Source organism: Bactrocera tryoni, chromosome 5 (assembly GCF_016617805.1).
Source record: "Bactrocera tryoni isolate S06 chromosome 5, CSIRO_BtryS06_freeze2, whole genome shotgun sequence".
Taxonomy (NCBI): domain Eukaryota; kingdom Metazoa; phylum Arthropoda; class Insecta; order Diptera; family Tephritidae; genus Bactrocera; species Bactrocera tryoni.
Genome location: NC_052503.1, coordinates 54,123,119 through 54,137,398, shown reverse-complemented (window position 1 = coordinate 54,137,398; position 14,280 = coordinate 54,123,119). Strand labels below are relative to the sequence as shown.

Sequence of the window (14,280 nt, the reverse complement as noted above, 5' to 3'; positions counted from 1 at the left end):
AAACAGACGCTTAAGTTTTTAATAGCTAACAGTCATTGATTAATAACTAATGTTCATAGGCGACTAACTCTGAAAATTTCATATTCTATAGTAATCAATGATTAAATAAATCATTTGTTCAATAGTCAACAATTAGTAGCGTTTAATCAATTTTAACAAAAAATAACAAAAAATTCACTTTTCTGACTTACGACTGTAAATAACCCCTCGGATTGAGTTACTATTCGGTAGTTTGATACCAAAAATGGAAATGGATGAAATCGGGCCATGAGCTATCGCAGTTTTCAAATAAATACCTTAGCGAGATAAAATGGATATATTATATATCGTATGTTCATCCTGATCAGTTATATATGTGCTGCTTATGGTGATGATGCGGTACTAAGCGAATCGTTGTGAACACTTTGCTGGCCGTTGACGAACTATATTTTAATATTATGCTTTTGATTTCGTTAATTTTTAGGATAAATTACATAAAATGGCAAACTTAAGAAGTATGGTACGAATAACTATTATGTAGAATACAAATAAAAATTAGGAGTAATTACACTGGTCACCAAATTTGTAATTTTTTTGTCACATGAAAATTTACATTAAATTTTGAATATACTAGGGCCACTAAATAATAATATATCAATGAAAAAAAATGTTTCTTGTGACATCAAAACATATATTTTCGTAAAAAGTACACAATTCAGCCACACTTACAGCATTATTTCCTAATATCTAATAGATACTTATGATTTTCTTGAATATTTGGCTTCCGGTAGGTCCCTTTTAAGTCTCCAACAATAGTCTGCTAGCATCCCTGCACTCCATTTCCCATGACAACGCTTCTCCATTAAAGAAATATCTTGATGGAACCACTCACCTTGTTCGTCACTCACAGCACCCAAATTTGCCGGAAAGAAATCCAGATGAGAGTTTAGCATATGTATTTTCAAGGACATATTATATATATATATATTTTTTTTTCATAAAAGTACGGTTTTTGAAGTTATACTTCTTATACGAGTTCGGTTGAGCAAGGTTGCGCAACCTGAATCTATCGCAACCTTGTCTGCGAATATGTACGAGCAGCAAGCGAAGCGGTGACAATCGGCGATCGTTTGTTCGTTTTTTTCGGCACAGCTCGGCTTATCTACCAACAACACAATGTTGCCATGCTTATGCTGTCATTTTTGTAGAACAATGTTTCAATTTTTGGTTGGTGACATATTCAATTAAAAATAAATTCTGTTGGGATTCGAACCTACGTTCTCGTCGTAACTTTTCAAGCGCTTACCACCAACACCACCATTGACACTTGTATTGCGTTGTCCTAATTATGGTTTGGTTATGCATGAAAGAAATATACAATGGATCGCCGATTGTTACCTCTTTCCTTATTATACCATTATTGAAGTTATACTTTTTTTTCTTTCGTTTGTCTTTCATTTCTGCGAATTCTCAACTATTTTGCGTATCTTTTGGTTGAAATACTCTGCGTTGGCCGTTGAAAAATTAAGGCTATACTTTACAGGATCATTTCTGTAGTTAGTCTTCATTTACATTTTTTGGAAATCGACCCGCAATGACGAAGTATATCGTTTTATCTGACAGCGTGAGGTTTAAGAAGTTCATTTCTAATTTTGTCTTGTGGCATATTAGAAATGATGCTTCTTCGAAAATCGTTCTGCTTACAACGGATAAAACGACTTCTGAGTGGTGATTATAATGAATAAATTCCTTTTGGTTGAAATGCTCTGCGTTGGCCGTTGAAAAGTTAAGACTATACTTCTCAGGATCACTCATTTCTTCAAGGAAATTAATGACCTTTAGAAATATGCATATTAGCATTATTTCGTTGTCATTTCCATATTCCTAGCAATAGAATTTCTATGGCAAAAGTAAAGTAATGGCCGCCGATTGTCACCTTGCCGCTGTAGCAGCTTCGCCTACAAACATGTGTAAATATGTATGTACGTATGTATACGTATGATCGTGAATACATATCGACGCCGATTTTTGCGAGAAGCACCAGAAAGTTGTGCAATTTATGATTTTTAGCTTTTGCCATCGTCGCGAAAAGACGACTTGTTGGCAAAGGCATGCTCAAGGAGATGTTACGGCCTCTGTTTTTATGAATGAAGCGAGATCGCTTATGGAATTTGCGCCTGCGTTCATGAATGAAATCGTTTTTGTTGTAAAATTTACTACACTTGTTCTTTGCCAATTTGGCTGCCATATTGACTTGTGAAGATCAATTTTTTGTTGGTGACATATTCATATGTGTACGCATATGTATGTTTCTTGTTTGCTTGTGCATTATTCGGCAATGTATGCAAATATATGTACATAAGTATAAATGAATGTATGAACATGTAAGTCAATGCGCGCACATGTAATAAGTATATTGATAAGTGATGAAAATATGATTTCTGGCTGGGCCTTCAACGCGTGTTGATGGATTACAAAAGAGAGATGATTACGCTGCATATTCTCTTCCGCAACGAAGAGACAGAACTACTTTTCTAGTTAAAGTTCCTTCATTTAGACTTTGCTTTATTCTTCATTTTATGTGCATAATAAATTTATAAAATATGAATTTAAGTTTTCTAGTTTTCTTTCATACAAAATTATATGTATTTCTTGGAATATCACTAAGAAGTATAACTTCGTCCGCGCGTAGGGACTCCACGCACCTTTTTTTTTTCATCGTCACTACGTCGAAAATAAGAAATCTTTGTACAGCGTTTAATCTAGACCCCAAAAGCTCAGCCTGTTTTTTAGACAGATTTAAATTACACATTAAATCGTTTAAATCACGTTGTCAATAAGTGCGGTTCTTTTGAAGTTGACGGTTCATAACTTGAGTCACTATCATCAGATACCTTATTATGCTGAGTGAGAACAAATTCCGGACTAGAATTCTCACTTTTTGATCGATTTGGAGGCATCGGCACAGACAGTTCGGCACTATACGAGTATAAGATGGGTCTCTTGGCGGAAGACAAGTTTGGATACTGGATAGTGTGTTTGGATTTGGTAGTAATACATTTTGTTTGAGTCAAACAAAAACAACAATCACTTCCAAATTATTGGTATAGCAAATGACAAATGTCGAGGTTCTTGTTTAGCCCAACCTAAAACCTAAACCTAAAACCTAACACACGTTACATAACATTTATGTGGAACCTAGGATTTGTCTTGATTCCTCAACCAAAATTGTCTAAATAGCACTGTTCAATTAGTGATGTGAAATTTCGAAGCTTAGATGTAAAAGTTAATTCTCCAAACACATAACAAAAATTGTCCGGGTTGTTCAAACACTTTCGTGGCATATCTAACTAATGTAAATAAAATATAATTTAGCAAACACAATAGTTACACAGTCGACTAAATGCAGTTATGTAAACAAAGAAACGTATATGAGGTCAGAAATGAATATGTAGCTGTCACAAGAAAACTGGATGTGATAGAAACAAAACTGTTATATATTTTTAATGAGGGTACACTAACATAAAAAAATCATAGAAAAGTTCATGTGACAAAAACAGTGTTTACCAGTGTTATAATAATTAGTGTAAAGTGGTGATCTCCACATTACCCCCTTTCTAGATTTTTTTGAATTGACTGGCAATACATCTAGAGTGTCTGATGTTTGGTTAGAAATAACATCTTCATCTGCTATATTGTAACTTGAGACGGTCGATTGAAATAACGATGTTTTTGCCTTTTATTTCGATTGTAAAATATTTGTCGTTTTTATACTCTCGCAACAAAGTTGCTAAGGAGAGTATTATAGTTTTGTTCCCATAACGGTTGTTTGTAAGTCCTAAAACTAAAAGAGTCAGATATAGGGTTATATATACCAAAGTGATCAGGGTGACAAGTAGAGTTGAAATCCGGATGTCTGCGTGTCCGTCCGTCCGTCTGTCCGTCCGTCCGTCCGTGCAAGCTGTAACTTGAGTAAAAATTGAGATATCATGATGAAACTTGTACACGTATTCCTTGGCTCCATAAGAAGGTTAAGTTCGAAGATGGGCAAAATCGGCCCACTGCCACGCCCACAAAATGGCGGAAACCGAAAACCTATAAAGTGTCATAACTAAGCGATAAGTAAAGATGTTAAAATGAAATTTGGCACAAAGGATCGCATTAGGGGCCCTAACTAAGTTTTTTGTATATGTCTCGGAAACTACTATAGCTATGTCAACCAAACTCTACAGAGTCGTTTTCTTCAGGTATTTCCATATACAGTTCAAAAATGGAAGAAATCGGATAATAACCACGCCCACCTCCCATACAAAGGTTATGTTGAAAATCACTAAAAGTGCGTTAACCGACTAACAAAAAACGTCAGAAACACTAAATTTTACAGAAAAAATGGCAGAAGGAAGCTGCACTCAGGCTTTTTTTTTAAATTGAAAATGGGCGTGGCCTCGCCCACTTATGGACCAAAAACCATATCTCGGGAACTACTCCACCGATTTCAATGAAATTCGGTATGTTGTATTTTCTTAACACCCTGATGACATGTACATAAATATGGATGAAATCGGTTCCCAACCTCGCCTTTTTCCAATATAACGCTATTTTGAATTCCATCTGATGCCTTCTCTGTATAATATATACATTAGGAACCAATGATGATGATAGTGGTATAAAACTTTACACAAATACGGTATTTGAAAAATATGTAAATGACTGATAATGAAATCTCGATTATCACTTTATCGTGCGAGAGTATAAAATGTTCGGAAACATCCGAACTTAGCCCTTCCTTACTTGTTTGAAATAACTTTGTAGGGTCCATCGTATGGTTCTGTCATAGAAGGAGTTACCCGATCTTTGCGTACATATGCGTGTGTTGATTGAAATAAATTTCTATTGAGGAATGGTGTACTTGGTGAATGCCATAAAGTTTCGTCGGGACGAATTTTTCGAAGATGATGTCGTAATTTTTCAAAATAAATTGAGTTTTTCCGCGTGTTTGGTTTTATAGTAAAAAACTCGTCAGGTAATCGCCTTGCGGTTCCGAATAACATTTCGGCTGCGAAGGGTTTTATGTCTTCCCTCACGGCATTTAGTAATCCTAAAGGAGTAAGTCCTAAATTATCTACCCAAGATTCCTTTCCGGTGGCTAGTATGGCGTTTTTTAATGAACGATACCACCTTTCTATCAATCCATTCGGTATGTACGTTCACGCTGAGGACCTAATGCTGAATAAATAATGAACATTTCTTGAAACATTTTGGATTTGAATTGAGTTCCTTGGTCCGTGATTATCTTCAGAGGTGAGCCGTATAATCCGACCCACTCGTTCAAGAAAGCTCTACATACTGTTTCTGCTTGAATGTTGACAAGAGTATCGCTTCGGGCCATCTCGAAAAGCGATCGATGAGTGTGAGGCAATATTTGAATCCATGGTTAAGAGGCAATGGTCCAATTACGTCGACGTGAACAACTTGAAAGCGTTTGTCTAGCATTTCTAAACGTTGTAATGGAGACTTGATGTGACGTAAAATTTTGCTGCTTCTGCAATGGATGCTGGCACGAACAAATGCTTTGCAGTTCTTCCGTTGGCTGCGTATAACGTGACGTTTGTTGGACGAAGAGAATTGAACTTGTTTTTGGTTGGAAGAACACTGTAATCGGCACCAGTGTATATGAGATATTTTACGTTTGATATTGTTAATGAGGTATTGCACCGCGATCTAGGGTCTATTGTGCCCTTTTACGTTTGATTACAGGTCCTTGATGAAAAGTTGATTTACTGATGCGTTAGGGTGATTGACGTCAGCATCGCTGACTGAAAATTCTGTAAATCATGCTGGGTGTTGGTACTTTCTCGACGTAGACATTGACTACGACATCGGTTGGCGGAGTCTCCGAAAGTTTTATGGTACCAACATTCGTTCGTATTGCGTAAGGTGGAACTTCGCTCAGTCGATTGACTATGTTGTCGATGAAATCTGCGACTAGTGCGTGAGCGACTGCGTTCTCGTGTGCGCATTTGATAGTTGAGAAATTGTGTCTTATTGAGTCTGAGCTGAAATACTGGCGGCGTGATCCAATTATGAACAAATTTGATGCTGGGTTAACGTTTCCATAATAGCGTCGGTAACTGCAATTTGGACATCTACCGTACTTTCGCGTGCAAAAACAGATGATTTTATTAATTCCGGTAAGCGTTGGATACATAGTCTCGAAGAGTTTCTTCCAAAAATAAATTTCCTGTCAGCTTTACTCGCTGCTTTAAATGTATGACCGTAAGACTTTGATTTTCAGGTTGAATGTAGTTGGCGCTCCAACTGCTTCTGTGGTGTCTAAATGCTGCTGGGCCTACTGGAATTACATTGCTGCCAGATGCGGTTTCGCTTTCTACAGGTTGAAGATGTTCGTTCATTTGGAGTAAGCGCGGGGTATATTCAAAATTTTATTCTTTTGACACCAATTTGGTACTGATGCGGTACTAAGCGAGTCGTTGTGAGCACTTTGCTGGTCGTTGACGAATAATATTTTAATTTTGTGCTTTTGATTCTAACATTCGTTAAGTTTTAGGATAAATTACATAAAATGGCAAACTTAAGAAGTATGGTACGAATAACTATTATGGACAGTACAAATAAAATTTAAGAGAAATTATTATAATTAGTATACAGTGGTAATCTCCACATATGTATATATCTCGACCAATCTCAACCAGATTCCGTATATAATACTACATAAACATTTCTATGTTCCAGTGCGAAAATGGGCAGTATGAAACTTTGCCGTAATAATGCTTTTGAAGTATGCCACCTAAATGAAGCACCAATGAAAATATCAAATTAAAAATCTGTTAAAAAAATGTGTTGAAATCTAACTATTTATACCAAACATGCACCTACAAAATATGATGACCTCAACTGCTGTGACTGAGTTTTTTTCTAAAAAGTTGTTGTTGTTGTCTTGTTACTAAATTTTTCTTCATTAATTTTAATTTCACATTTCTCAAAATTTAATATATAGTTATTTTGCAGTACAAAATTTCTGTCATCACAATTTTGTACAAGTTTCAAATTTTTTGCATTCTTGATGATTAAAGTATCATCGCTTATTTCTTGTATTATTGTAGTATTGTTATATTTAAATTCACAAGTATTAAAAAAATACAATTCCTACTTAATTTTAGTTTTCTTAATAACGTATTATCTTCATATTTATAATGTTTTTTATTTATTGTTACAATTTTTTCATCCTCATGAACTATTTGCAATTTTCGTTTGTTTGGTAGAGGCATAATTAATTTTATATATACTTTAAAAAAACACTTTGGTATTTGAATGGCGAACACAAGTGCTTCATTTTTGAAAGCTACTACTCCTACCTTGGCCAGTTTCAGTTTATAAAAATCTATGTCAAAGTTATCTATTTCTTCTTTAGTTAACATCCCCGGATGTATTAAATTGTTTTTAGCGGCGGCTATATTATTTTGAACTTCATGTATCTTCCCTTCTATATGTCTTAATTTATTCATTTGATCATTGTAAAGAACCAATTTCGCTAGCTCTCTATTCTCCTTTTGTATCTGATTTATTTCTTTTAATATTTTACTCCTGTCATTCTTTACTATTGTTTTCATTAAATTAATTGACTCGTTAAAATGCTCATTTATTATAATCTGTTTATTCTCTATTACTTCTAAATGACTAATTATATCCTGTCGGTCCTCCTCGTCCATTACCCCGAACAACCATTTATACATTGTCCCTCCTATATTAATTAAAACTCTCTTCTTTCTTTCCTCTTCCTTGGGAGTAATCGATCTAATTTTTGCTTTAATTACTTTAATTTCGTTGAAAAGAAGTGCCTTGTTACTTAGGTCTGCTTGTCTTATGTTTTCTCCCATTTCCTCCACCAAACTTGTTAGCTCTTTCGGGTGTATAATATGTAGTATCGTATTGACTTCGTCAACGATTTCTACTTCGTCGAGTTGGATCATGGTGTATCCTGCTTCTTCAACTATTGGCGTCACTTGTAAGAGTGCTGCCACCAATGTCATAGTTACTAAAAAAACACAATTATCCCCATCATCTGTAAAAATAAAATTATTTTATAACGTTTTTGTTTTTTGTTTTTCTTTTTTTATTTATTTTTTTATGTGTTATTATCCCCATTAAATGCCCTTAAGCTAAATGTATCTTCATCCCTCTCGTTTGGGTTTTCAATATTTGCCAATTTCATTGGTCTTTTTATATTAGTCGGATGAACATTCTGTAGTGGATTAATTCGGTAATACGGTTGATCTTTATGCCGTACTCTTTTGTAATTTTTTATCGGTCCGGTCGATCTCAGTTCTATATAGTCTTCTCTGTACCTATTTCTATTGTGTATGGTGAGTTGTTTCTTCTGGTCTATTGTATTTTTTAAAATGGTTGGATCAATTCTATTTCTTGCGTTATTGGGTGTACATTTTATGGTTGAGTGATAGCGATCATTATAGTTACCTATAACGATCTGTATCCTCATTTCTGTTGAGAGACTTGGATCCTCAATTCCTGTTAGTTTTTCTAACAAGGTTGAGTGTAGCCTCTCAATGTCTGCATTACCTGTATGAGAGTTTGGTTTTGTTAAGTGTACTTCGACTCCTTCTGTATTTAAGAACTGAATTAACTGTTCGGCCCTGAATTCGTTGTCCATGATGATCTTCTTTTTTTTTTTTATGCCTTTAACGTTACTTCTTCTTCTTCTTTGGTTTCCCAAATTTCGTAAAATGTTCAATTATGATGGCCTTCTTTGCCCTCCAATTTCTGTCAATTATATTGTATGCTGCTGCAAATTTTGTTAGTTTATCAATTACTGTGACAAATGACTGCTTTTTAAAATGAAAAATGTCCACATGTATTATTTCATTTTTATCTGAAGGTGTCTCAGTTAATTTGAACTTCGGCTTTAACGGTTTCCTGTCATATTTAATTTGCTTGCATTTTTCGCAATTACCTATAATTAACTGTACAATTTTGGATAGAATATTTTATCCTTAAGTGTATTGTAAGTCTCGTTTATTCCGCTATGCATTGACTCATTACTATGGTAAAGTGAAATTTGTTTATGCAGATCTTCTTCTTGTATAATTTCTGTTGCTCTTTTTGTACATTTTATGAATTGCACCTTGCTATTACAAGAAAACATGCTTATCAGTAGTAGTTGAATTTTGTGATAATCGGTCTCCTCTACTTCGGAAAAAATACCCACTTTGCCCTTGTCAATATGTCTTCGGAAAATATTTTTCAATATATTCTCCGTATCAATAGGGTTGATCTCAATTACTTTCCTTCCATGTATTATTTGAACTTCAGTTTGAGGACTATATGTTATTATAATTTTGGTCTTATACTTGTTAACAATTTCTTCTTTTATGAAGAAGTGTTCTAATAGTTCCTCTTCTGCGGAATGTATTGTATCTGACATTTCTAAATTGGATTCTTTATCATTACTTTCGTCGATTTTTGGAGAATTTTCAATTCGGCTTAAAAAATCTGCTACTACATTATTTTTTCCTTTCTGATATTCAATTTCATAATTAAACTCTTGCAGTTTCAATAGCCACCTTTGGTGCCGTTGTGAAAACTTCCTTCCTTTATATTTATTATTCAAAAATACTATCGGGCAATGATCAGTTATAATTTTAAATTTTGTGCCATATATGTACGGCCTGAAATAGGTTATTGAATATATAATGGCTAGGAATTCTTTATCTGTTGTAGCATATTTCTGTTCATGGTTATTTAAAGTTCTGCTAATGTAGCACACTGGTTGACCTTGTTGAGAAAGCACTGCGCCTATTGCGTAATCACTTGCATCCGTTGTAATAGTAAATTCTTTATCATATTCAGGAAATTTTAAAATTGGATGTGATGATATTAGTGATTTCAAATTTTCGAAACTAGCTATGTACTGCGGATCTCTTGAATTTATTTTATAACCCTTTTTTAAATATTTAATCATTGGATATGCAATTTTTGAATAGTCCCTAATGAACTTTCTATAATAACCAGTGGCTCCCAAAAAACTTTTTAATTGTTTTTCGGTTCTAGGTATTTTCAAATTTTGTATTGCTGCTATCTTGTCCTGATTTGGCTTAATCCCTTCTTTTGTTAAGGTATGCCCCAAAAATTTTGTTTCTCTCTTTAGAAAACTACATTTATCTGTCTGAATTTTTAAATTATGTTCCTTTAACTTTGAAAAAATTTTCTCTAAGGAGTTTAAATGTTCCTCCAATGACGTTGAAAAGATTAATACGTCATCCAAATAAACGACACATATCTTATTTATGTATTCCCGTAATATGTCATTCATTAGTCGTTGAAAGGTAGCCGGAGCGTTTTTAAGTCCGAAGGGCATTCTTATATATTCGTATAATCCCACCGGAGATACAAAAGCTGTCTTTTCAATATCCTTTTTATCCACTAAAATTTGATGATAACCTTTGGCTAGATCAAGAGTGCTGAAGTACTGCGCCTTGCCCAACTTGTCTAAGATTCCATCAATGTTTGGCAAAGGATATTTATCATCGACAGTTATTTGATTTAGTCTACGGTAATCGATTACTAAACGAAATTTTTTATTGCCCATACTACCACATTTTTTTGGTACTATGATAATAGGTGAACTATATTTACTCCTACTTTTCCGAATTATACCTTGTTATTCTAGCTCCCTAATTTGCCTTATCGCTTCTTCCTCATGTTTCGGAGGTAACCTATATATTTTTGAATTAATTTGCTGGTTTGTGGTTGTCCTTATTTCGTGGACCACCGTTTTTATGTTTGTCAAGGCATCGCTTTCTTTATACATCAATTTTTCATACTTATTTAGCTATTTTTCAACCTCCTTTCGTTCATTTGATTTTAAATGATCCAGTTGAATGTTTTGCATTTTACTTTCTTCCAATGCATATACTTGCTCTTGGATAGTTTTTGAATAAAACGGAATTTTTACACCATTTTTAAGCTCAATTTCTTCGTTTTCAATATCGATTATATTGAAATTATTAAATATAAAATCGTTTCCTAGAAGAAAATCGTACGGTTTTTCAAAGTCTATTTTCAACCATCTCATCCTAGCCCTCCTATGAGGGTATTTAAATTCTAGCGAACATGGTGTCTTAACTCTTTCGTTAGACGCTCTTATTTCACCATTCAGTGTACTAATTATTGTTTTATTTTTTTCTAAAACCGGTAACTTATAATGTTCCAAGCTTGATTTTTTCATAATATAATAGTAGAGCCTGGGTCTACCAATGCACACCACTTTTTGTTAAACAAAGTAAGTGAAATTAATATTTTATTTTGATTTTCCGAGGCTAATTGGTAAAAAATTCCTCGTTGTTATTCGTTTCCTCTGTCCTAATCACAGCATCAACATCCATGGGTGTTGGGCCATTTGAACGTCTTCTTTGTCGAGTGCCGTTCTGTATATTTTGTCTTGCTGAATTACCATAGCCGTTATTATTATTATTAATATTAGGAGGATGGAGTCATGTGTAGAAGTTCACGCAAGTGAGGAAAGTTCTCTGATCGCCATTCACTTGGGAGTGGCCAGAAACGATTCTTTTACACATGGCTCAAGCAGCTCACAACTTCCGGTCTTTGACCAAGTATCCTCTGGGTAGCCTAAGAACATCCGTTCGAAGGCGAGCTAATGTGAGAAGGCGAAACATCCCTGCTTAGGGTTGTGCGCTGGGTTTGGGACCCGCCACGTAAAAAACACCCCCAATGAAAAGAAAGCGACAGCCTCGGAAGAGAAACCCCCCTTTTGATGGCGACCATGGCAAACGAAATAAGGACTACGAGATAAGGGCATGCACCTGGAATATCCGGACCCTTAATTGGGAAGGTGCCGCTGCCCAGCTGGTTGATGTCCTCGCGAAAATAAAGGCTGACATCACCGCAGTCCAAGAAATGCGATGGACGGGACAAGGACAGAGAAGAGTAGGTCCTTGTGACATTTACTACAGTGGCCATATAAAGGAGCGCAAGTTTGGTGTTGGATTCGTGGTGGGAGAGAGACTCCGTCGCCGAGTACTATCATTCACTCCGGTGAATGAACGTCTAGCCACAATCCGCATCAAAGCGAGATTCTTCAACATATCGCTGATTTGCGCCCACGCCCCGACGGAAGAGAAGGACGATGTGACCAAATATGCCTTCTATGAGCTCTTGGAGCGCGCTTATGAGAGCTGCCCCCGCCACGATGTCAAAATCGTGCTTGGCGACTTTAACGCCAGGGTGGGCAAAGAAGGTATATTTGGCACTACGGTCGGTAAATTCAGCCTCCACGACGAAGCATCCCCAAATGGGTTGAGGCTGATTGACTTCGCCGGGGCCCGAAATATGGTTATTTGTGGTACTAGATTCCAGCACAAGAAGATATATCAAGCTACCTGGCAGTCTCCGGATAGAAAAGCCACCAACCAGATCGATCATGTTGTGATAGACGGAAGACACGTCTCCAGTGTTCTAAACTTGCGTACGCTCCGAGGTCCTGACATCGACTCGGATCACTATCTTGTTGCAGCCAAGATTCGCACCCGCCTGTGTGCAGCAAAAAACGCACGTCAACAAACACAAGGAAGGTTCGACGTCGAGAAGCTGCAATCACAACAGACAGCAGAACGATTTTCAACTCGGCTTGCACTCCTGCTCTCTGAGAGCACTCGTCAACAACTCGGTATAAGGGAACTGTGGGACGGCATTTCAAATTCCTTACGTACAGCTGCAACCGAAACCATTGGTTTTCGGAAAGTGCAAAAGAACTGCTGGTACGACGAGGAGTGCCGTGTCGCAGCGGAGAGAAAACAGGCTGCCTACCTCGCAACGTTACGATCGACCACTACACGTGCGGGATGGGATAGATACCGAGAGTTGAAGAGGGAAGCGAGACGCATTTGCAGACAGAAGAAGAAAGAGGCCGAAATGCGTGAGTACGAAGAGCTTGATAAGCTGGCCGACAGGGGTAATGCTCGAAAATTCTACGAAAAATGCGGCGGCTTACAGAAGGTTTCAAGACCGGAGCATACTCTTGTAGAACCCCAAAAGGTGATCTAGTCACTGATGCCCAGAGCATACTTAAATTATGGAGGGAACACTTCTCCAGCCTGCTGAATAGCAGTGAACGCACAACACCAGGAGAAGAAGAACCCGATTCCCCAATCGATGACGATGGAGCAGACGTTCCATTACCCGACCATGAAGAAGTTCGAATAGCAATTGCCCGCCTGAAGAACAACAAAGCGGCAGGGGCCGACGGACTGCCGGCCGAGCTATTCAAACACGGCGGCGAAGAACTGATAAGGTGCATGCATCAGCTTCTTTGTAAAATATGGTCGGACGAAAGCATGCCCAACGATTGGAATTTAAGTGTGCTATGTCCAATCCATAAAAAGGAGACCCCACAATCTGCGCCAACTACCGTGGGATTAGCCTCCTCAACATCGCATATAAGGTTCTATCGAGCGTACTGTGTGAAAGAATAAAGCCCACCGTCAACAAACTGATTGGACCTTATCAGTGTGGCTTCAGACCTGGAAAATCCACAACCGACCAGATATTCATCATGCGCCAAATCTTGGAAAAGACCCGTGAAAGGAGAATCGACACACACCACCTCTTCGTCGATTTCAAAGCTGCTTTCGACAGCACGAAAAGGAGCTGCCTTTATGCCGCGATGTCTGAATTTGGTATCCCCGCAAAACTAATATGGCTGTGTAAGTTGACGCTGAGCAACACAAAAAGCTCCGTCAGGATCGGGAAGGACCTCTCCGAGCCGTTCGATACCAAACGAGGTTTCAGACAAGGCGACTCCTATCGTGTGACTTCTTCAACCTGCTTCTGGAGAAAATAGTTCGAGCTGCAGAACTAAATAGAGAAGGTACCATCTTCTATAAGAGTGTACAGCTGCTGGCGTATGCCGACGATATTGATATCATCGGCCTCAACACCCGCGCCGTTAGTTCTGCTTTCTCCAGGCTGGACAAGGAAGCACAGAAAATGGGTCTGGCAGTGAACGAGGGCAAAACGAAATATCTCCTGTCATCAAACAAACAGTCGTCGCACTCGCGACTTGGCTCTCACGTCACTGTTGACAGTCATAACTTTGAAGTTGTAGATAATTTCGTCTACTTAGGAACCAGCATTAACACCACCAACAATGTCAGCCTGGAAATCCAACGCAGGATTGCTCTTGCCTTATTTCGGACTGAGTAGGCAATTGAAAAGTAAAGTCCTCTCTCGACGAACAAAAACCAAACT

General features: G+C 37.1%; 1 non-coding gene across 1 annotated transcript; it reads left to right on the top strand.

The window, feature by feature from the left end:
• Positions 1-1,505: 1,505 nt before the first annotated feature.
• LOC120779225 lies at positions 1,506-1,709 on the top strand. The gene has a single exon (XR_005705624.1). It is a non-coding gene; the product is annotated as a small nucleolar RNA U3 (small nucleolar RNA).
• The last annotated feature ends 12,571 nt before the right edge of the window (positions 1,710-14,280 follow it).